Here is a 24,514-nt window from a genome sequence, read left to right on the forward strand (position 1 = left end):
GATCTCTGTGGCAGCCTACCAGACTTTTAATAGGAAGGACAATATAGTTCTTCATCTTGGAGCAGACAGTTATCAACATCTTATGCTTATATTGAACAGTTAGCTATTCTGTAAATGCCAACCTCAATTATGGGGGACTCATTAGAGGTGTCTGTTGGGGCACCCAGAACATTTCTTGCTAAGAAATTCCAAACTGTGCTTTGTATGCTATAACCTTCCTCCTAATAGGCATGGACTGCCGTAACTGTTGTTAAAATCAGAAGTATACCTCCTAGACTGCACTTATTTTTGCAGAGCATTGACATGCTGGCACAGTGCAACACAAAGCATCAGGATAGGGTATAAGAGTGCAAGGCATAAGAAGCTTGTTTGGTCATCTGTTGAGGTCTGGGAGAATGTTAGCCAGTACTACATCCATATTTCCCAAACAGAATAGCTTGAGATCAAGCTCAAGCCATTATTCCAGCTGTGTCCATGTTTCTGGGTGAGCAAGATCTAGGCTTGACCAAGTCTCCAGCCAGAATGCAAGTTAGTAGATATGCAGTGGGTGCAATCTAAGAACTGCAGTTTAAGTGCAGGCTTATATTTAAGCAAATTGGATCATATAGATGCAACTGTAACTTGGTGATAGTTTAAAGCTAGCTGGGCCTTCATGCAAGCACTCTAGCCTCAGGATGCAAAGCACAGATCTGCTATACTCAGACTTCTTCAAAAACTTGTGATAAGCGATTTTTACCATGGCTAGAAGAATCTGTTTGTTCTACCCTGTCTTTATGTTGGATCAGCAAATGTCTGCCCTTCTGCAGCCAGGACAAGTCCAATAGAAAAAACTTCAAGCTCATATAATCTTTGCATTATGTTCTCTTTATTTTGACAACAATGTGATTATGTGTCCATGCTTAATCCAGATCAAATGTGTGCTACTGCATGATTCAATAGAGCACAGTTCCAGCATTATCAGTCATCACAATATGGCCTCCCCAAGATCTGTATCTGTGCTGTGGCAACTAGTTAATCTAGGTTGGTATGCAAAATCATTGCCTTCACAAAGTTTGATTGATTCCAGTGAGGCTTCTGGAAGCAAAGTAATAGTCAACAGGAGAAAGCCTGACAGGACTTAGCCCTTGTCTTGCATGTAAAAAGCAATGACAACAAAATAAAATTAATTTAGAAAAGTGGTTATTATTAAACATTTTTTGCGTTCAAAAGCTAGTTCCAGCTGATAACTAAAAATCCGAACAGGCTTTCTATTTTGCACGTGATTCGTGTATAATGCTTTAAGCAAGAGAAGGACTTAGGTCATCTTTTAAAAAGGATTTTTAAAATAATTCTAAATTGACACTATGCAGTTGTCATTTGGCTTTTTTTTTTCCCCTGGAATAATAGTTTCAAATGTAATGAAAGTAGGCTCTGCTCTTGTGTGATCCTGAGCAGATGTCAGCTGTTTACAAGGCACAGGTTGTTTGTTACAAACACATGTAAACAGTTCTTCAGAGCACATTTACTTTAGGTCTTTATGGAGGGCTGATCAGCTCACAAGACAACACTAATCAAAGTACGACCAACTGTCCTTTGCCGCGTCAGCTGCTTCGCTGGAGCTGCTGTTTTGCCATTGAGACCCAATCTCTTTTTTTTTTTTTTTTTTTACTAGGTAATGAATGGTAATGATGTCTTTCTTACTGGTCTTGTTTCAGAGGATAGGTCTGTTTCTTTCAGCTTTATGTGGACTTGAACAGCTAAGTATTAGCTGTCCTCCAGCTTTCAAGTGCTGGTCTGCTTGTCATGTGGACCAGTAGGTAATTCTGCTCTTTATTACTTCTGCTTTTTCTTCTCTCTACTAGACAGTGAAATAGAGTGTAAGTGTAATTTCATTCTCTCTGTGAGAGAAAAACTTAAAAGGAAACATTAGATTGATAGACAGGTAAAAATCTCTGGCCTTCAGGATTTCAGATTTTATTCTAACACCACATTTTTAGACAAAGTTTATTCAGACGAATAATCACCAAGCAGACGAGCCATCTGAATGCGAAATATGGAGGAACAATTATCCAGGGTTATACAAAAAACTAGCTTTTTTCTTCTCTTTGTCCAGTCATCTTCCCTAATGTTACTTCTTATACAAATCATACTCAATTAAACAAAAATATCTGCAAACCAGCATCTAAGTGGTAATTTTTACAAGTGCTAGTTCTTGGGATATATTTTTAACAACTGTACATTGTCATTTCTAAGATGCTCTTTTACTGACTTTTTTAACCAGTACATATACAGATAAAAATGGAAGCATTAAAGACCCATTGTGCATGTTTGTGTGTGTATGTGTACACTAATCTGTCTCTGAAAGAAAGGGAAAGAGATAGGAAACAAAAGGAAAAAGTCATACATTTAAAGAGAGAATGTTTTGAGAAAATAATTGAGGAAACTATTTTCAGGACTATAGGTATTTTCTTCAAAAGGCCACAATATGTTTGTTCATCAATATTAATACTAATTTTGGCTTGTAATTTATCTCTTGCAGACGTTTAGCAATTTAAATATTTCTTTTAAATAAGTATCTTCCCATAGGATTCATGCCGAGGGATATTTCTGGTGTTAGGTAATCAACATACTCTCTGATATATTGTTAGGTGAAGTTCTCTTCCTCCATGTCAAATGTTTCAGTTCTTCCTCTCCTCGTGTCTACTGCTCTAAGGACAACAGTCCCCTCTGTTCAGTAAAACATGAGTGGATGCTTTGAAATATCACAGCTGAAGGGAATAAACAATATTTTGGACAAGAATTACTGAGCCCTTGGATTTAATTATGCAACAAAAATGGAAAAAAAATACACAAATGAGTAAGTATTTGGAAGGTCAGGCTCTGTAGCATTGATTTCTGGATGGTTTTTATCTATATAACATTTTTGTTTGAAGAAACGAATTCTCCGTGTAGCCATTACTAGCCGGTGTGCATTATCAGTTAGTTGTATTGGTCCTTAAGACTTCTCTCTTTAACGCAGAAAAAATTTAAAAAACACTGTCCCAGGGGAAGTTCCTGCTTTTCCCCACAGAGCCTGCTTTTGTCTTTGGACCATAAGTCAGCTGCAGAAAAAAATTGAAGCTATCGGTGAAGAAGGAATCACTTCTATAAGACGTTAAAAAATATTTTATAAGTACCATCATAAGAAAGCCTTCAGAATTCCACTTTTAGCTTTATAACATAGTGGGAAAGCAAATGTAGATAGCAGCATAGTGAATATCTGATACCATGAAAAAACAGGTATATCACCCGTTGACATTCTGTGGACATTCTCTGGATTAACGAAAGAAAGTCAGGGAGTTTCATTTGATGGCCAGGATATAAAGTGAACAAACCTATGTATTTGAAGGGGAATATCCTCTTCCAAAGACCTGTAAGACAGGTGGTCTGTCACTAAACCTGCAGCTACCAAGTTTTAAAAAGCAAGTAAATAATCTGTAAAAGGTCTCACAGGGGCTCTATCTTTTCAAATGTAGCAGAGCATGTGTTAACATGTTTATACTTGGTGATCAGTCCTGTTGAAATTTGTGATGGAATAGTTCTTGGGCCTTATAGAATTGTACTGTGCAAATTAATTGAGTTAAAATGCAGTCTAAAATACCTTCAGTGGGTTACTGATAACTCAGAGCATAGACTTTGTGGTGTCAGACACCAAAAAAATCCCACCTAAACAACTTTGGGGAAAGCAGATGTACAGCCAGCCTGGTGGCTGAGGCACTGGACACTTGGCTGCAGCAAAAAGCATCTGGGCCTGAAAATCCATTCACAGAGGAGATTCATCATAAGAAGTGTTGGAAAGTTACCATGACTTTGATAACCTACAGTGGATAGACAGATGGGAGTGAAAAAGAGTTATTGAGCAATAAGAATTAACTTCAAGTTTTAACCTGGGGGAACTCCAGCAGTGACTCTCTTTAGCACAGTGCAAATTACAAAATCTTACATGTCTTCGTAATCTCTAGATATAGTTGCAGTAAGGAATATATTCTACAGTGATGACAAAAAATCATTTCCTTTTTTATGAAAGTGTTAAGACTTTGTATTAATTGAGAATCTGCATTCTGAAATATATAAAGAGTGAATAATAAATGATTCCAGCTGCACTACACTCTTTAATGGAGTTATACACTTTCATTTTATAAATTCTAAGTTTGTATAAATACCACATAGATTACATATTATATGCAATATATATCTTACATTCTATAAGTGGTATATACTATATATAATGCATATAGTCTAGTATACATATGATACATACTATCCTATAGTATAATCTAGTATAATGATAATGACTAATGTTATACTAATACTATATACATATTTTCGTGTGTTTGTAATATAGGCATATATATAATGTATGCATGTATAATATTTATTTTTTATTAGAAGTTATGCACACATCCCGATATCTATACACGCACTATTTAAATCTTGTTGATGTTTACAAAGACAGTACTGAACATGCAAAGCAGTTGTACTGTTTTTTCTGGGGAGGGGTTGTTTCTTTATTTTGTATTTTCTTACCAGTGGGTCTCAGCTGCTCCTTTCTACAATTTTACTCTGAGGCAATAAATAATTCAGTGTGCTAATTTGACAGATGACTCTCCAGGAGCCTCCTACCATTACTAGCACCATTAGACCATAATATGCATGATGGGCATAGACCATTCAGCAAATGTCCTTCACTTGTTTACCCCTAAAGAGCTGTACTCTGTGCAATTAACTAATGAAGCATTATGGGCTTTTTTCCCCCTTCCCTGCTATTTCAATATATCAATGCAGATTGTCTAAAGGGAAAATATATTTTGTTTTCTTTTGGCAAATGAGTATTTATGGGAAAGCTGTAGACTTCTCTCATGTTCCACCTCTGAATAAAGAGAAAATAATAAGATGCTAAAAAAGGAAATCGTTTTTATTTAATTTTTTAAAAATTATTTGTGCAGTGCATAGATAAGAAATGTGTTCCCTACAGATTATAGAAAAATATGAAGCTGGATTCAGTACTATTTCAGTTGAGAAACACTGAATATATAGTTCAGGGCTTTATGCAACCTTTACCCAGCTGGGCTCTAGGCAGTTGCAAGAATCAAAAAGGGCCCATGTTAGAATTTTGAAAAAACAGTTAGTTATTAAATCACTTGGAATACATAATGGTAGTATAGTATATGTGTGAGATGAATACCAGTATTGCACAGAATACTTTTATCCAAAGTCAGACAGAAAAACTTGTATTAATGTTTGTCAGAAAGAGAAGAAAACGTAAAGTGTGTGATGAAAGAAATAAAATTAAAAAAGAGTGAAGAGCACCTAATTTTCATCTGCCATCTTATACACTGACTTTTGTATTCCATTGTATCTATTACCAGAGCCAATCTCAAAATAAGGCAAATCTAGGTATGCCCAAATAAATCCACAAGAAAATATTCCAAATTGTTCCTGCATTTTCACATAACCTATGCAGTTAAATGGCTCATGGAGGCAAATTTAAGACTGGGTTTTCCCTAGAAGAAAAATTAGGTCTCTCCCTGAATTCCTTTTTTTCTTTTGTTGTCTCCAGTTTTTCACCTATACATGTCAGTTCTCTCTATTCTCAACTCTTCTGGTTCTTTCTTTCAGTGACCTGTTCCTTTCCCTTCATTCTGTGTTATAACCTTTAAGCCCTTATTTTCTGAACATGACTCTCTTGCTTCCCCCCATTCTCACTCTATTTCTCTGGTGTATGCAGGATTAATGCAGCTAGCACTGAGCTGCTGGGGCCGACATGGCCCAGCACTGCCAGTGAATAATCTTTGCGTGAGGGTGTACATTATGCGCAACGAAAGTAGAATTTTTCACAGTACAAGGGAAATGCAGTTGCACACCTGAACTGAATCCTGCCATCGTAATTTAGTAAAGGTTATATAACTCCACCCACCACAGTTCCAGTTTGCCTGTCTATCATTAGTGCAAAAGCTATGGCAGTGGTCTCTGCAGTATCCCAGGTGGATCTGCTCTCCATTTCTTCTGATCTACCGAATCCGATGGATGAAAAAGTCATACAGCCAGAGCAAAGCAGGTGAGATGGCATCCAGACAGTGCAGCAACCACTGCCTGGGAGCAGGATGAGAAGGGGGAGCATCCTGCTCCAGGGGTGATCTGGCACACAATTCTTACATTTTTCAAGGAGCTGTCATTGAGAGGGATTAGTAAATTAAAGTTCATGGTGTGCTCAAATGCTCTAGTAATGTGAACTGTGTGAAAGTTAGGAATATATTCCAGTTTTTCCATATTTATTCCACCCTAGGAGTACATATCTGCAATGATGCTGTATTTATGCTCCTTAATCTCCAGAAACTACTCACTTTTATATAAGTATTTGTTCAGTTCTAGCATTCACAACTGTAAATGCAATTTCTCTATTTCTTCTAAAGAAATCTAATAACATATTAGATAATATCTAATAATATTAGAATACTTATTCTCAGAAACAATAGACAGTTTTTTCACTGCAGACTGAAAGTGTACATATGGGATAAGTGTATAAATGCTTGTAAGTGGTAAGTATTAGTAATAAATGTGAATAGAGACTATGCAAATGAATATTTTCATATAAAATTTCCTATTTATATATGAAATGACTCTCAGAAGCATGTGGCCTTGAGTGCCGCTTTCAAAAACTTCATTAACGTTTTAATGTGTAATTAACAAAATAAAAATAAAATATCATAAAATCAGGCATTTTTCTCTTACTTTTTCATTTGAAAAGTTTGCTTTAGTAAAACTTCCCTGCCTTCTCTTAAAAAAGCTTTAAGCTTGTAACGCAACATACCTCGGCAGGCAGATAACAGTAAAAAGGCATCTGACACAGGGGACTAAGAAATAAACCAAACAATTTTCATTGAAAACAAGGTTTATATGGTTGCAGTGTGTGTTGTATTGTGCCAAACAATGGTATTAGCACCCCCTTAGGCCTCATAGTAAGCACTGGACATGTGGCTTTAGAAAAAGGAAACTTCTCTCATCCCACTTTCTCCCAGTGGTGCTTTGTTGGTTCACAGCAAGGGTCTGACTTCATGTCCTGATCCCACTTTAAGAGGAAGTCCAGCTCAATTCAATTTGCCTCTCTGCCTTTTAGTAATGAAACAACATGCATGTGAGCAAGCTCCATGATAATGTAGAACAGATGGGCAGATTTTTGTCTAATTAGATTCTGGACAGCTTGTTTGCTTGTAGTAAATGTGCGTATATTTAGAGATTTCACACTTATTATAGCGACAACAGATTAGTCAAAGACAAGGACAGAAGGCTGTGTTTTTTTCTGCTTAACATAGGTGTAGGTCTACTAAACAGAGCTGCTTGAAAAAAATCTGCAAGTGTAACTGAATTATTCTTAGCTATCGTGCTGTTCATGGATCAAAAGGCGTGCACTTTGATCCCCAAAGACAATGCTCCATGCACAGTCTTTCCTTTTTGAACAGACCACTGGTAAGATAAGGATTTCCAATATTTGTGTCAATTATAATCTGAAATATTTTGTCAATCTGTTTTAAGTACAATACGAAAAGAAGAACTCCAAAGAACATTTTGTCAGCCACTTACAATTATTCTCTTAATACATATTTACCAGCATGTGTTTTTTTAATGTTAGTATCTTTAAATAATTTGGAAAGTTTATTAGCAAAGCTTCGAAATGCTCTTCGAGGAAAATCATTATTATCTGTAGTATCATTCTGCCCTACAGGCAGAGAGCACAAAGTATATTAAATGTAAACTAATATTGCAAGACAGAAAAAATGAATAGCGCAGGCAGTCACATTCACCCCAGGAAAATTTCTTTGGTTGTGAAATATTCATCTGGAATAAGTGTTCTCCCCACATTAAAATATAATGGAAGACACAAATGATAATTATTACTTCTCTGTATAATGAAAGTTTACACATGCTGTACATCTTCCATTCCACATGCACCCAGAACACACTTTAGTTTTACAGAAAGTTGAGACTATAGGAAAAGTGTAAGATCTGGCCAGTATATTAAAATATTAAAAAGAGAATATATTAAAATATTAAAAAGAGAAACTCAGAGAACTGTGATGTGTAAATGCCCATCATCCGCATGGTCTACTCTGCGAGTATCTCAAAGGGACTCATCTTGTTTTCCTTCCAGCTTGTTGTCTGTATTCGGTGAGGTGGTGAGATGAGACAGGCTGTGTTGGCGTGAGTATACTGATGATGCTCACGTGTTGTTTTCCACAGATGTAACTAACTCTGCTACAGGGATCTTGGTGTCTGGATAAGAACAGCTAGTATGACAGCCACCATCTTACTTGCAATTAGCTCAGAATTAAGCTGTAAAACTGAAATAACACTAGTCAGGAAGGGAGGGCTGCTTTGAAATATAAACTCTTCCTTTTCCACTTCCCTTGTTCCTACAGATTAGGCTGCTCCAGTATGAGAATTAGCTTCCTAAAACTGAATTTTTGTGGAATTAGGATATATTACCCTAGAGAGTGAGGTGCCTGATGTCAGGCTCCACAGTGTTCAGGCAACGTTCTTATTGTTGGTATGGGACAACTTTGCAAATGTGTTAATGGAGCAGATTCCACTGGCATCAGTCACTGAGCCTGCGTCTGTACCCCACCTTGACTGCTGCACTCCTTCAAGGGGTGAGAGTTCACAAAAGCCAAAACAGAGAACAAGATGAAGAGGATCCTGCTGGTTCCAGGCAAAAGGCATTCGATTCACACGGAATTTGATTACTTTTAGGTTTTGCTGCTAGATCTCCTTTTTTGTTAAGACTTTCCTGTCATTAATGATGCCATAATGAAAATACCAAAATACAGTAAGATTTAGTCACTTCAAAACCCCAATCTTTAAATAGCTTTTTATAGATTCCGTTCTTCCTTACTGACTCTGTAAAGTCACAGAGCTCTCTGTTGAAATAGGGTTCAAGTTTTTACCACGGCTCCGTGTCTTTTGGAAAAATATGTGATCAGTTAATGCCACTGTTTTATGGAATTACTCATTCAGTTTTTCAAGAAGGAGATGCCAGTCAAGCTTATCTCACTTTCAGTGGTGAAACCTGATTTCTAAATGTTTTAAACTGTGTTCCCCAGAATCCACCACTCTGTGGTTCAGTTCAGAATTTTGTGCGGGGCTTCCTCCAGTAAAGATATCCTGTTTGTTTATCAAATAAAATGTCCTGTAGGAAGGGGAAAAGTAGTATTCCTCTAGATTATAGAGATATACAGATTATATAGATTATAGATTATGCTGCTTCCAGATATGTGACTATGTGATTACGCAATTATTTATCACAAGTAAAGTCTCACAGGAGGAGCTACTGTCTCCTTAGCTTCTGTGAAAAACCGAGTTTAAAGAGGTATTAATTTTAACAGTAGTCTTACTGAGCCTATGCTTTTCTTTTTCCTTTACTCATTTATTACTGTAGAGCTTCTTCCTGTAACTACTCTTTATCCACTTCCTTCTCAAATTCACACAAGAAATAGTTTCCCAAACAGTCTTCTTACTACCTTGTAGCTCCATAGTTCTGCTTCATAAGCCTGAATTCTTGCTGAGGAAATTCTGTTAAAAAATCTCAATAGAAGGTTATAATTCTTATCAAAAGATAATAATAGAAACCAACATCAATGGCTGTTGAGCCCCTGCCACTAAAGACAAGGCTTGCAAACACATTTTTTCAAAGGAACAATCTTCTGTCAGAAAATAAAGTCTAGATGGAAATACCAGTTTTGTGTTTTCAATATAAGCCAAGTGGATAGACTACCCGTCTCCTGCCAGTTCATCTGTTAACCTTGGAGGGTTTCTGCTTTCTTGACAGCCATGGATTCCCCAGCTCCATCCTTCTCTAGGTTGCCATGTGCCATATATTTTGTGGTAGGCAGGCAGGGGGATGGCTCTGGCCAACTCTCAGATTATACAGTTCTTCTCCCAGCTCTCAGGGCTTCCTTGGTGAAGGACTTTCACAGGCCAGATGAGCAGGCTGCTAGTCTCCAGTCTCCTAAACTCTGTAAGAGACAGGTGGCAAGTCTGTTGAGCAGCTTTGGAGCTAGCCAGAGGGCTTATGTACCATTCCTGAAATACCAGATCTCTAGCTTTATATCCCAATTTGTCATTTCTTCTTTCAAAGGAGAATTTTTCTATACAATGGAAATTCTAGTTCTCTAACAGCACTCCTCCCATTTGAAATCTGATTTCAAATGTATCATAGAATAAACTTGGAAGCTACCTATGTTCAGAAGCAAAAGTAACAGAAAAGACTCATGAACCATGGAGATCCTAGAGGAATACGTAGTAAAAATCCTATGTTGTCTGGCAGTAAAACTAAACAGCACAGGAACTTTTCCTGGACTGTGAAATATTATTACCTTCCAAAAAGGTATTGCTCTAGATAACTTGCAGAACTGTATTTCACTCAGAACAGACTTGATTTATATCCTTCTGTGAATTGTCCAGCTTGAATGATATCACTCATGACTCATGATTGAACTGCACTTCTGAATCATGCTGTTTTCTTGACTGGACCTTCCACAGAAATTTTGTAAGATTTTTTTTCCCCCATATATGTATGTATTCATACATTTCAGGTCCTATACCTTCCCTCTTAGTATATTTTGCACTTCGTTCCAGTTGATTGGGATAGGTCACATGGGAAAACTCCTACGGTACTTTGCACACATCCGTATTTTCTGCTTTATTCCATGTGACAGAACAGGTTAGACTAACTGGTTTCTCAGAACCTAGAACTGAATTTAATCTGAGCTTTCTATTCCTCTGGTACGATGCTATCTATGATTGACTGACCTGAACATATTCTTACCTGACTTTTAAATTTTAGACAATATTTATGATTGTTAAGTTTTCATATTATCAAACATTTCAGTGTGAAGCAGTGGCTCTCCCAAGTACTGAGGACATGCCCCTTTTCAGCCATTGTAACTGATTTAGGACTTCACTGCTGTCTTTGAACCTGATGTGGCATAGGTAGCAGGAGACTTATGATGCCATAATCACTGACACACAACCTTTGTGGAAGATGAGTTTAATTCAGGAGTGAATGCAGCCTAGCCCAGGGCTTGGGAATAATTCAAAATGCACAGAGACAACCGTGCTAGCATGAGGTAATGGAATCCAAAAGTGCTGGAGAGGGGAGAAATAATCAGGTGCTGAAAGTGTGGAGTCTTCGATGGGGCTCTCGCAGTCACAGCTAATTTTGTATGTGAGAAGGTGCTAAAACTTTGAATACTTGGGAAACTCTGTACAAACATCATGACCAATTAATTAATACTAACCAAAGAACAAGTTGTGGGACACTACAAATTATTCCATGTTGCTCCATCACGAAATTAGCCTGGTTCTGATTGGAATATGAATGAGCACTGATCTTAACATAAGAAAGCCTGATACAAAATAAAGTCATTTACAACGCCAGGCTTTGGAGTTCCTTTTCGAAATAAGCACCCTCATTTTTACAACCAACACGATATTTGTCCTTTGGGACCTATGATAATTGAAGCCTTGAGAAATACTATGAATTAGACAAGCAGAGGGACAAAAGGAAAAGTACAGTATTTGTTGACTACTCCCCTAGTGAATACTCACTCAAACGTAGAAGGCTGGAAATTGCTTCTGGATAGTGAAGCTTTATATAATTGTATCTCACATTAATCTTATTTTATTTTACTGTTCACAATTAGGAATTTTGCTGCCTTAAACATGTGAAATTAAAACCATAGATGATTTCTTAATTGTGCAGCTCCTTGGTACTCAATTAGCATCGCTCTCCTTTCCCCTAACAACTGTGTAATACTGTACTAATGAAAAACAGGGCTTCTTTATTTGCTATGGCCTTGGGGTCAATTATCAATTTATCATTGTGTCCTGCAGGTTTAAAATAAAATACTCTGTGCAGTGTAACCATTGTACAAAATTGACATTAAGTAGATTCTGCGAGTATGGACTTAATAAAAAATACAAAGAGTGCTGCCTAAAAGGGTTCTACTACTATAAATTCTATTAGGTTGCCTTTAATATAGGACAGTAGGAAACTGCAAAACTAATTTAAAGGGTTTTTTTTTCTTTTACTGTCTTCTTTCTGTATACTATATGAGAATAATCAAGAAAGAAGTAAATGAAAAATAGCTTCAGTTGTATTTTAAAGATTGCTTATGATTGCAAACTTAGCTTTGGTAATAAAAATGTTGCTGTTGTTCTTCTTAGTGACTGATGAATTCAGAGCCTCTATTTTATTTCTGCCAAATATTGCTATATATTAATGTAGTCATAAGTCAGTGAAAAATTACTTAATTTGTGAAGTATTAAAACACCATCTTTAAATTAGACAAGGAGAAAGTCATTAATTAGAAATAAAACTTCCTATTAAAGCAATCACCTGGTTAAGAAGTCAATTTGCAGTTCTCTTGCTGTACAAATTCCATCCCAGCAAGCCCCAGGCGCGCCCTTTCTTTCTGCAGCTATGCTCCAGGAAGGTAGACTCACATGCACTATTATGAGGAGCTCTGGGGAAAGCCAGTGAAAAACTCAGCACGTTGCTTGTTCCCATCACATGGGAGGTGCTCCTAGGAACTAAGTCTTGGTGGTGTTGGTCAATGCTGAGTCTTTGTGGAACACTTACTTTAACTGTCACATTAAGCCTGCGGTCCAATTTTTTCAGCAGCTAGCTTGTTGCTCGTCATCTTCATCCAAAATTCTTGTCATCTTTGCTTGCTCTAGGAAGAAGGATATAATTTCCTATTTATTTCTCAAGACGGCAGGAAAACCTTGTCACCTTAGAGAGAGAAGCACTAAGGCTCTCCTGGCGGGGTCAGAGCCCACATGCAGAAAATACCAGTGAAATACTAGGTCTTTGTCACATCTTTCTTTCCTCTTTACTATTTTTCATCTTGGAGCCAACTTTAATTAATCCTGTGTTCCTCCTACTCTCCTGGGACAGTTTTCTGCCCCTCCATTATGCTATGACTAACTCCCATAAACTCAACAGCAGTTACACATATACAAAGAGATGGTGGAAGAGAAGCAACGCTGAGAAGTAGTTTTTCACACCAGACAGGTTTTACCACCATACTCTCATAGATCTAATTCAAGCCTCTTGTGGCAACAAGCGCTTGAAGTGTATATCAATATTTTCATTCCTGAAACTAAACCAGCAAATATCACAAGAGCAGAGTAATTTTTCAACTGGCGCCTTCTTCTGTGGCAGCACACAGGGTGGCACGACTGAGATACAGCCTGTTTAATTGATTAGTGCACTTGAGAGAGGGCTGGGTATGGTCCAGTACAGATCATTCTAAACATTGATAAATTACCACCTTTGTGTGAAATGGTTGAGGTGGGACCACTGCCCTTTGACAAACCAGAAAATGAAATGATTACTATTGGATTCTATTGACTTGTCTGGTTAGAGCAGTTGTGCTTCTTCCCAAAGGTTAATTGGACTTGAACTCAAGAAATTAAGAGGTCAGATAGGGTCACAGTGACAGCAGGCAAACTTTTAACTTACCACTAATAATATTTGTCAGGGAAAGGACATACTAGAGTTCTTTAGCCATGGTTCTCTTCAAGGATTTGCTATAAAAATAATTGTTTCTCTACATTATATAAGTTGTAGGTGTATGTGGTAAATATGTTCATTAACATTTTGGCTTTCATCAGATACTGTAATTAAAAGGTCAGGAGTATGTCTCTTGGCTCAAGACAATTTGCTGTCATGCCTTGCACGAATATGCCAATGTGTATGACAAAATTTTCCTCTCAAAAATGTTCAGAAAATCGATGCAAAGTGGCTAGAAAAAGATTCTTAGTGAGTATAGTGTCTCTGACATGATTTTAAATAGCTTTTGGAATTTTTAGATTAACTGTGTTATTGTTTGTTTTTGTGTGTTTGATTCTTCCTGACTACATAAATGCAGATTAAGAGAAATTCTAGTTATTCCTAAATGTTATATTAGTGAAAAAAATCTGCATATTTTGTAAGGAGAACACAGAAATACGTTCTTGGATTTTCTTCTTCTGTTTGTTGCAAGGATTGGCCCATAGTCTTCTCTCACTTACACGCTTCCACAGTTTTAAAATAATATCATATTATTCATATATACCTCTACATCTCTCACTGTCTGCGTATATGTGTGGGATATGTGTGTATATACATACACTTCTTTTTCAAACACATTATATATTGTTTATGTTTCAAGATAAATGAGGACTAATACTAGCTAGTGAGAGGCCGGTATTATGCCTTGATATGATATGCATTTATTTTAGTTTATCACATTAATGGGCCAGGTTTTCTATTTCATCCAATTCATCCTTCGTACAAGAAGAGAAGAGTATAACTCAGTTTTGCAGCCTTCATATGCTGGACTTGATTGTGAACTGAAATAATTGTAAGACATTTGCTTTGTACAGATAACTGTAGGACATTTTCTTTGTATATTCAGACAACCTAGTGTATGAGGGCCAAAGTATGACTGAGACTATAACTCAATATGTTTATTATCAGAAAACATCAAATTTATGATACACTTAAATACTAACTCATTGCTTTTAAGTATGTGTATTTGGTAAATGGCAAAGTATAAGACTGTATTGTAAATCTTAGAAACCAACATAATACTTGATAGTACCCTGGTTTAATTTTTGAGAAAAGAATATCATCTATGTAATGTATTATGTATATAATATATTATATAGTTTAATGTATTTATAAATTTAATGTTTGGTTTGAGCATAGGGAATAAAACAATGGGTTGAATCTGCTGCAATCTGACACCATTCCATTGAGAAAATTGTCCCAGAGTTTTTCAGATAATCTGAACAGACAGAAGTGTCACCGGATTAAGTTAATTAAGGAAGAGTAAGATGCTCACCTGCAGAGATTGCTTCATTGTGTATATAGTCAAGGAGACATGTATGTTTTGGGGGTTAATTGATTTTTTGTGTTCCTATAGCAAGCCTTTCTTTTCATGACTGATATAGGCAAACATTACTAAAACAATCAAGAATTGGGGACAGAGCAGATGGAGGTGCTGACAAAGACGCAGTCTTAATCTCCTTCTTTCAAACTGAATATTAAATCATATCTGTAATCTTACATTCTACATGTCTCCAGGAATGTTATAAAAGAAGGCAGTTGAAAAAAAGAATGAGTGAAAAAAAAGATCTGATAACTAAGAAGGTGTAGACTGAATTTGGACACTAGTAATGACTGCTGTAATACTTTAAGAACTACAGAAACTAAGAAAACAATTTGTCTTCAGTTAATGGTTTTAATGCCTTTTGTAGCAGAAGTTTTTCAAATGTTATAAAATAAGGACCTGCAAAACAGACTGAGACCTTTAAGTCTGAAGATATTTATTTGTTGGAGAGGTAGTTGCAGGCCACTCATATACCTGGACATAAGTCAATCAAGTACAGACTGAACAGGATCAGCTGAATTTGGTGAAATGGCCTTCATGTCAAACTAAAAAGTGTGTATCTATTTCTTCAAGTAGATACACACGGGGGAGCAGGCCACACGCAAGAATTAGAAAAACAGAGAGATAAGAAACAAGAGAAAATTTTTACACATTCTGAGACACGTTCACTTAGGAGCAACGTTCCTGGGAAAAAGATTCAAAAACAACCACAAAAACCCACTTTAAAAGCTGTGTTCGTAGACCAGAAGAAGATTGGATTTAGCGTGGAAAAACAAGAGCCATACTAAATCATTTATAAAGACAGAATTTTGATATTATTTTCTTCCCAGAGACAAAGCTAACAAATGATCAGACAATAAACATAATACAGAAAATATTTTTAGCTAGTGAGTAGCAAATGGATTAATCCTTTGATTTTTACCTAAAACTTCTGCTGTCATTATTTATAAACTAGAAAACTTGAATAAAACAAGCTATCCCATTAATTACAATAAGCCTATCTGAGTGGCTAAGATTATTCGTATTGGAAAATATAATGAAAGACATGATAAAGGGGAACATACGGTACAATTTCCCAAGGATTTCTTGCAACCACATATTTGATATTTTCTACTTTTCAACACCTATTTGCCTCTGTTTCTGGTAGAGAAGTTTGTCTCTTCAGAGCATAGTGCAGAGCACCTAACCAGCACCTCTCTTAGTTGCTCTGAATCAGGGTTTAGAGATGCCATGGATTCTCTCCATCGTATTTACGCTGAGGTGACCTATGCACTCAAATTCCATGTCCAAACTAGGAAATAAAATATTCCTCTTTTTTTTTTTCCAAGTGAGATTATTCACACAGAAAGGCACCAAACATCAAGAGAAAAAGTGGGCAGTATACAACCTTTTGCATGCTCTGCACAGTAATATTACGTTTGGAAAAAGGTCTGTTAAAAGGGTTAGTACTTCAGTTCCTGAGTTATAACCTTGGTTTCTCTGTGTTTAGAGAAAAATCAGGTTATGGCTACATGGGGAAAAAGTTACAAAAGTATTCTTATTATATCAAATTGTCTCTGGGTCAGCACTTAATGTAATTTACCATGGGAAAGAAGTAGAGTTCCTTTAACCTAATTTTCTATTTGGGAAGTGCAGTAAAACAGCCCTGCTGGAACTGGTACATTAAGGAGCAGAAGAAAATAGTGGAGCAGAAATGAAAGAGAAAAAATAGAATTCTTCAATTCAGAGAGCAAAAAAAATTCTGCTGTACTTGGTGTTGTTATTGCTGGGACTTATAATAGAAGGAATTCAGTGTGTTCACATAAAAACAATGGCAACATTAATTACTGATGTGTTTTAGACACTCTGAAAGCCTTGATATTAATTAAAAACAAAGCATTTTTGTCACATTTTCTAAAAAACTACTAAGATTAGAAAGCTCCGAAGTTTATGTATCAAAAATGTGTTGTTTTCTTTAAAAAAACTGCAAAGTCTTACTCTCAGATTTTTCTGAATAACATTTTTCTACAGAAATTTGGTTAAGCTTGCATGCTCTCAATGGAAAACATAGCATATTGTATCTTATGAATGGTAGTTTGTGATCAAGTTATGTCTCCTCATGGAAATGTAGCGGAGACAGAATTAGCTTGGGTGCACACAGAAAAAGTCTTTTATTAATTTATGCAAGTCAGAAATATTCTGCAATATCTTACAACAGTTTATATATAGTTTTATCAAAGAGTTTTGAAAATTTCCTCCAGACAAAAATAAAAATCAGTTTTCCACATCTTCACTGTAAAAGCAAGGATAAATTAAAGAAAGATACAACATTCGGAGCATATTATGAGCGCTCTGGTTATATATATGTTCTTGTATATGTATATGTTGTTCTTGTATATGTATATGTTCATGTATATGGTCATATTATGTTCTTTATGCCTGAAAAAACATTACTAGTATATCAGATGTCCAAGTCATAGCTTTAGTATTGTTTTCAGAATCAAATTCTATTAAAACCTATAAGATGGCAGGATGCGGTAGTGATACAGAAAACAAAAATTAGTAATAAATATAGTAATAATCATAGGTTTATTGTCCAAATTAAAACAGATCATTAGGGACAGAGAGATACGTTCATCAAAACTATCTATTGCAAAAGTCACATGAAATATTTTAAAATCTAAAGTGAGATTAATAGTATTATACAGAGGTTAAAGTGCACTGCAGTGCACTTTCTATGAAGACCACCAGGAAAGCCTACGTCTGTGTGTCACTGGCGGGTCAGGTGCTCCCTGCACACCTGCTCCTGGACTTGCAACACGTTCAGCCTGCAGCAGTGCCCATGGTCTGGGCATGGTGTTTCCCTCTCTCCCCAGTGACCAGGCGAGGTGCACACCATGGGATACAGCCTTCACCGTTTTATTTTGATATTTCTATCAGATACAACTTCAGTGATTTCACAGACATATGCTGATGAAATAAGGAAAGAAATAAGCCTCATAACTGTGCCCATTCCGATAATGCCAGAGGGTTATGCTTTCATATTGTTCAAGAACATATTTAAGTGTTGTTGTTATAATTCCCAATTCAGGGAAAAAAAAAAAAAAAGCAGAAAGCACGTTCTTCTCTTTAAACGCATATACCAACTCATTGGCTCCCATGGTTTATCCAAGCATAAAGACACGCCCTTGCTTAAATGCCTTGCTGGAATCAAGATCTTAGTGACAATTTATAAGGCAACCTTAACAAGATTCAATATATTCTTACCAGTGAATTTCACTCAGCCTGATAGAGCACATGTAATTGTATAATTTGTCTTATTCTTTTAATAGTTTCTTCACTGGTTTACTTGGATAATTTCACTCTCTACCTACAGTTAAAATTCAGTATTTGGAGCAGTTATTTTTATATGGAGCAGTAAATATTTTAGTGGCCTTGCATAACATCCATCTGAATGAATTATTTCTAATCAGGTTTAAAATGTAAAAGCATTTGGAGCTGAATTTTTTAAAAGTCTCTAGATGCTAGACGTATGTGCCATGTGTAATGCAACTGAACTCCAGCCTGGGGTAGGGCTTCTTACGATCCTGTGAAGTGCCAATATCAAAGACAAAAACACACGTATGTCTCTCCTGGGTCAGACCACAGGTCCATATGGTCTACTGCTCTGTCCCCTAAAGAGGGTGGGCAGACCTGGTTTCTATGACAGTGGCTACCAGGGAGCTATGGTCCTTGACCAGTGCGGAGCAGCCTTTGGATGAGGATAAATGGATTAAATGGTATCAGGACTTGAATGATTTTCTAGGCTGCTCTAACTTGTGCTAGTTGGTAGTGGTGCCCAAGAGTTTATTTGCCAGCAGGAGCATAATGAGGCTGGCTATTGCCCTCTTTTATTCATTTCCAATCCTAGCTCCAGGGCCAATATTGTTTTGGAAACAGATAGAGTAGCAGTCATTCTTGGCACTGAATCCCTCATGCCCCTCACAATGAAAATCTCCTTTAGATGAGATTCATTTATCTGCTCCCTTTGCCCTGCTAAGAGGCAGAACCAAGGAACATAGCTTTGTGTGTCCTCTTAAACAATGGGCCCTATTAAAACTAGAAAGACATTTAATGAATTTTCAAATAGTTTTATGTTCAAATTCCCATTTTCCATTAGCAGACTGATTTTTGGAAAACCACATGGAATGTCAAAATTTTGGAACACGTTCATACACTCTTGTGTAGTTGAATAGTCCAGTACCTAGCTTGGACCTAGTTTAATTGATTGTTTTAAGTTTGGGTGACTGGATCCACATGCAAATCCATGAATAGCTGAGCAACGCTGTTGTAAAGTTCACAGGCATCAATAAAAGATAGATATTATTAGTATTAGAAATATTTTCCATATTGAACATTCAACCCTACAGAAAAATTAGTGGATAGTACTGCATGCAAAGCTTTTCTGAATATCACGTCACTTATTAGATCAGCGTTGGTTTTGAAAATCTTGGCTTAGATTGCAGAAAATACAAACAGTTTACTGACTCAGTGAAGAAGCCTTATTTAGTCTTTTTTCCTTGGAATAAAAACTTCTCTAGGGCTGTAAATCTTCTTTCCCTGTTGCAGTAAAATGTCATTATTCTTCTGGAAAGATTATTGATAATCCACCAACATTAATGGTGGTCCTTCCTGAAAATGGATCTCTATGTCTGGTTACTATGTTTCTGAGCAGCATCTCTGGCAAAACTGAGGTTTTAATCCATTCTCATACCAAGCAGAGGTTTGTTGTCTTTACCCTTCTCAACGGAAGAGTTGCATTAAGAATTTGTCTCTCCCCGCCTCCCCAAATGTCCCTTCAGCACCTCTCTGCCAAAGTCATTCTGGCAGTGCCACCTTTCCTTGTACCAGCCATACTGTTCCCTTCGTGGGTCAGCAAGAGACAGAGAGCCAACAGGAGGGACAGGGGACTCTCTTTTCACTGAGTCTTCCTGCAGTGCTGTCTGCAATCAGATTGTTAGCATGTCATTTCAATCTGTCAGGGTCTCCTGAGTGCTACCCAGTCAGCCATGAGGAAGTACGTTGTGTGTTGGCAGAGGATGTGCTTTAACAACACCCAGTCGCTCAGTCATGCAGCTTAAATGGGGCAGCAGACAGCACCTTCACACCAGTGTATGTTAACTGAGCTCTGCAGCAATGTGTCTTGACCTAATAAGACGACACAGCAAAAGGCCAGGGTGAAGAGCAGAGAAAGGCTTCACTGTTGCTAACCTTGCCTTGTCTGCTAAAAATGGCAGCTTCCTTTACTCCACTCAGTCAGAAACAAACATTTTTTTTATACATATATATATATATGTGAGTGTTTGTGTGAGTATGTATATATAAATAAATAAAACTCCACACACAATTTCTTTTTTGCAGTATGGGAATGTAGCCACTAGATGACACCAAGAGATAGTTCCTATAGACCCAATTTTCTATTCTTTATTCATCTGCCTGTTCAAAAGGTGACATTCTTGCTGAGATTGTAATTAAGATTACACAAATTAAGTGATCTGGCAAGTATTAATAGTTACCTTACTTTAATATTACCAATTACTGTCCTAAAGTGCAAAGAGCATGGAATTTATGATCATTTGGACAGTGGATCTCCAACATTACCTCTCCTTCCCCCCTGTATATACCTTTAATTGGTTATTACAGAAGCATCATTTGTATTGCCACAGCTAGGAGTCTGTTGGTGTTTCTATTGCAAACTTCCTTTTTTAAGTGGCTTACAATTCGTCTGTAAGAATTCACTCAAGGAAAAAACTTGGCATCAAACCTCAGTACAAGATCATGTGTTTTTTACCAGTCTGAAAATAACCGTTTTGCCTTTCCCCATTTCTTTCTTTTTCTTTCTTTCAAAAAGAGGTAAAGCTACAGGCTTTGATAATAAGAAATAGGAAATGTTCACCTTTGCTGAAAGGAATGTTAAAATTGATAATCTGTGATATGATTTTCTGAGATTTAGGTTTTGGTAGTGGAAAAGAAGCAGGTGATTTTTTTTTATGATCCTTTTAGGCTATTTTAATAATTTAGAGATATACTGCCTTTTCAACAACATTTTATAAGTATTCAGAGCTGACAGGTCTGCATGGGTGTTACATTAGCACAAAATGGCCTAAATTTCTAAGTAGTGGACAGAGATTTAGTTCCATATGTCCATATATAAATTCATAAAAACATAGTATGACTAATGCTACCCATTAACATCAATTAGATATGTAAAGCCTGCTTGATAATATGGAGGGTTATTTTGGCTGCACAAAAATATGCAAGTTTTAGGGAAATAACCCTCACCAAATCTTTCTAATAACTCCACCTGCTGCTCCCATCTCCAAGTACTAATATGACTAAGCAATAACCTTTCACCAAAAGCAATCATTCACATACATTGGTGCACAACAACAACAGCAACAACAAACTGGAGTAGAGCAGTTCTCGTACAAACCTGTTTTAGGTATGCTCACGTGCTTTATGCACTTCAAAATTATCACTGATAAATTTGGATTTTGGGTGGTTGTCACTAAAGCTTTAGCAGTTGCCTACTGTCTGTATTATGACCATCACAGTAGTGATAAGTGAAAGGTAGGACTTATAAATACCTAACTGGTGAACACTACATATATAAGCTACAGTACAGAATATAGCATATACTTCTGTTGAGCTCATCAGGGAACCTATTAACTGGAATTTTTAAATGTGTTTGCAATGAAAAAACAAATTTAAATCTCACTGATGCCACCTCACATTCACCATCTGACTGAGTCACGTGAAGCTGTTAATTCCAGCTGCTATAGTCTCTGCTCCATGCCTAGGTTGCTGCCATGCAGGGAGCTGTACAAGAGCAGCCCTCCTGGACTGGCCCTCCCCAAGAGGCCCCTGCAGCACAGCAGCAGCCCGGGGTGCTCCCCAGCCAGACCATCACCCCTCTCATCACCTCCACCCACTGCCCGGCCAGACCAGGCAGCTGAGGGGGCAGAAGAGCTACAGACCTCCCTCTCCTCATCCTCATTCCTACAAGATTGCTATAGTTATGGTTACAGGGATTGCTATAATTATTAGTTGATGAATATGTGAATAGGAAAATTGTCATTTTCATTCATTTCTTAAAGATAAGGTGTACTTGACTGGAACTGTGCTTTAGTTATTTCTACAAAACTGAAATACTGCCTGAAAAAAGGGATCATGGAGGTCGTGGTTTTCATACATGTAGAATAAATGTCATTTGTTTGATGCTTGATTTTGTTGTCACTTGAGGAAATCAGCTTCCATTTTTATATGGAACAATGACAATTTTCAGTGAAAGTGCCAAATATTCTCCTTGACTCTGAACTGTTAAAAATCCAACTAGCTTTGTCCCCATCAGTGCTACAGGCAGTTTGAATTGCTTCATAAAACTCTGATGGTTTTCCTCATACACAAAATGCACTGTGTGGCAAACACAGAAAGCAGAGTTACTGGTAGGTAAAATGTGTATCTAATCAGGACACCTCCAGATTTTACAATTTTTAGTTGTAAAAAAAAGTTGTCAGCAGTACACTATCAAGTAAGACACTTCATAGTTGCTGGCTTTTAAAAACAAACTATGGAAGTTACTTGGATTTAATGCACTTTGAAAGCTGTCTTTTTCTAGGAAACAAACAAACTTGGTATGCACTGAAGACTTTTTAAACTTCAATAATAGTTATATGTGAAAATTTTAATAGCCTGCAAAAATCATTAAAAAATTTTTTTAATGGTCAGGTGTCTCATTTTGGCTGAAGAAAAGAGAATTAAACTTCTTTTTTAAGACATAAAAAGTAAATCATTAACATTACCAGATTTCTTACTGTATAGCATTGCTTGTATTCAGGAGGGGTGCATACGCCATTACATTTTCTAGCAGATTGTTGTAAGAGATGCAGGAGACGCATAGATGAGAGTTCTCACAGGCCTTTTCCTCTTTTTGCTTACTAAGTATGATGGATAAATAGCACTAAGTACTCAAAACCTGCAAGTTAATTCCCCAAAATCAGGAGATCTGCTTAGAAATCATGAGGTTTCTGGTGTTGCTGTTGAAGTTGTTATAATCAACAGGTTCTTTTCATCTACTATCTTGCTCATCCTTCACTTTAAGAGACAGTCATTTCATAGTTTAAATATTTTAGTAGAGCTGTGAGGTCTAAGTATCTATACATTTTTTAATCTTGAGCTTTTATTCAATCTTATCAGTCCAGTAGTTATGGTTGCTAAATAACCTAAAAAACCCTCCTGACACAAGTACTGGAGTTGGCTCACTATAATGAGAAGCATTTTAAGAAGTTTGCATGTCAGTCATGACATCAAGGGTAGGATTAATCTATTTTAGAGGGTTGAGGGTTTTTTAGTTTTGTTTTTTTAATTCCCTTAAAATGCCTTGATATACTGCAGAGCAGTTCATTTGTATCAGTTATGTCCTGTCTGGGGTTAGCTGCATCTTTTCCTTGTATAAAAAGTACATTATGAACAGACAATTGCTCATGCAAAATGCATAGTTTGAAAACAAACTGACACCTCAGGCTCATGCCAAGGTCCATTTGTTTAACAAGAGTATGCTCCCTAAAACTGTGCACTATCCATTCTAGTATTCAGATTACTATTATTAGTGATAGTAGTAGTGTTACTTAGTGATTATTTTTAGACATTATCATCATACTAGCCATTCTGGTACAAGAATATAAACAAGGCAAGATTATGGCAAGAAATGAGATCCTTTTCATGAGCCAACTGATATAGTTGGAAAAAATAAACCTGAATTCACAAGCCTTCCTTAGAAGTAGAAGCAACAAACTTCAAAGCTGTACATGTTAGAAACAATTATTCTGAGTTTACCTAAGCATATTTTGTATTAGCACCTACAGATATGTGTAGCGGAGGTCCATCGTGCAAAGCGTTGTACAAACAGAAAGTTTAGAGACAGTTCCTGCTCTGGTGGGTTGGCAAACCAAACAGACTGCACAGCGGAAGAGCGGGAGGGCAAACAGGCACACAAAGATGAAGCTTTAACAGCTCAGTAACAGAGCCAAGAAAGGAACTCAAATCTCCCAGTTTGACCTCCAGGCCCAGATTGGCTATACCACATTCAAAACACACTGCAAGTTACGTTTCCTGCCTCATAACCCCTGACAGAAGAGGCTCACATGTATGGAGGTGAAAGAGGAACCTATGTACATCGCTGCATGATAGACAGTGTGGGGCCCAGCTCTCCAGATCGTCTACCCAAGCTGCAAAACAACTCCCCTGCAAAGTCATTGAAATCCACTAGCGGAAATCCACTAGTAGAAACACAGCAAGACCCATGCAAAAGAAACAACTGATGCGATGAAGCCCTTAATCTGGAGCTCCTCATTTTCCTTTGCTTTGTAAACACATATCACAGTTCTGAAAGATACTCAGCCAGCATTTCTGCTTGTTGATTATTAATAGATCATTTAAATTATCAGCCTGCTGGACTGGATGTATCAGAAAGTAGGTTAAAAAATAATGTAGTCATCTAATTTCTTTTTTCCCCATTTTCTGATAGAGATATTTCTTTATTT

The sequence above is a fragment of the Dromaius novaehollandiae genome, chromosome W (genome assembly GCF_036370855.1).
Source record: "Dromaius novaehollandiae isolate bDroNov1 chromosome W, bDroNov1.hap1, whole genome shotgun sequence".
Lineage (NCBI taxonomy): Eukaryota > Metazoa > Chordata > Aves > Casuariiformes > Dromaiidae > Dromaius > Dromaius novaehollandiae.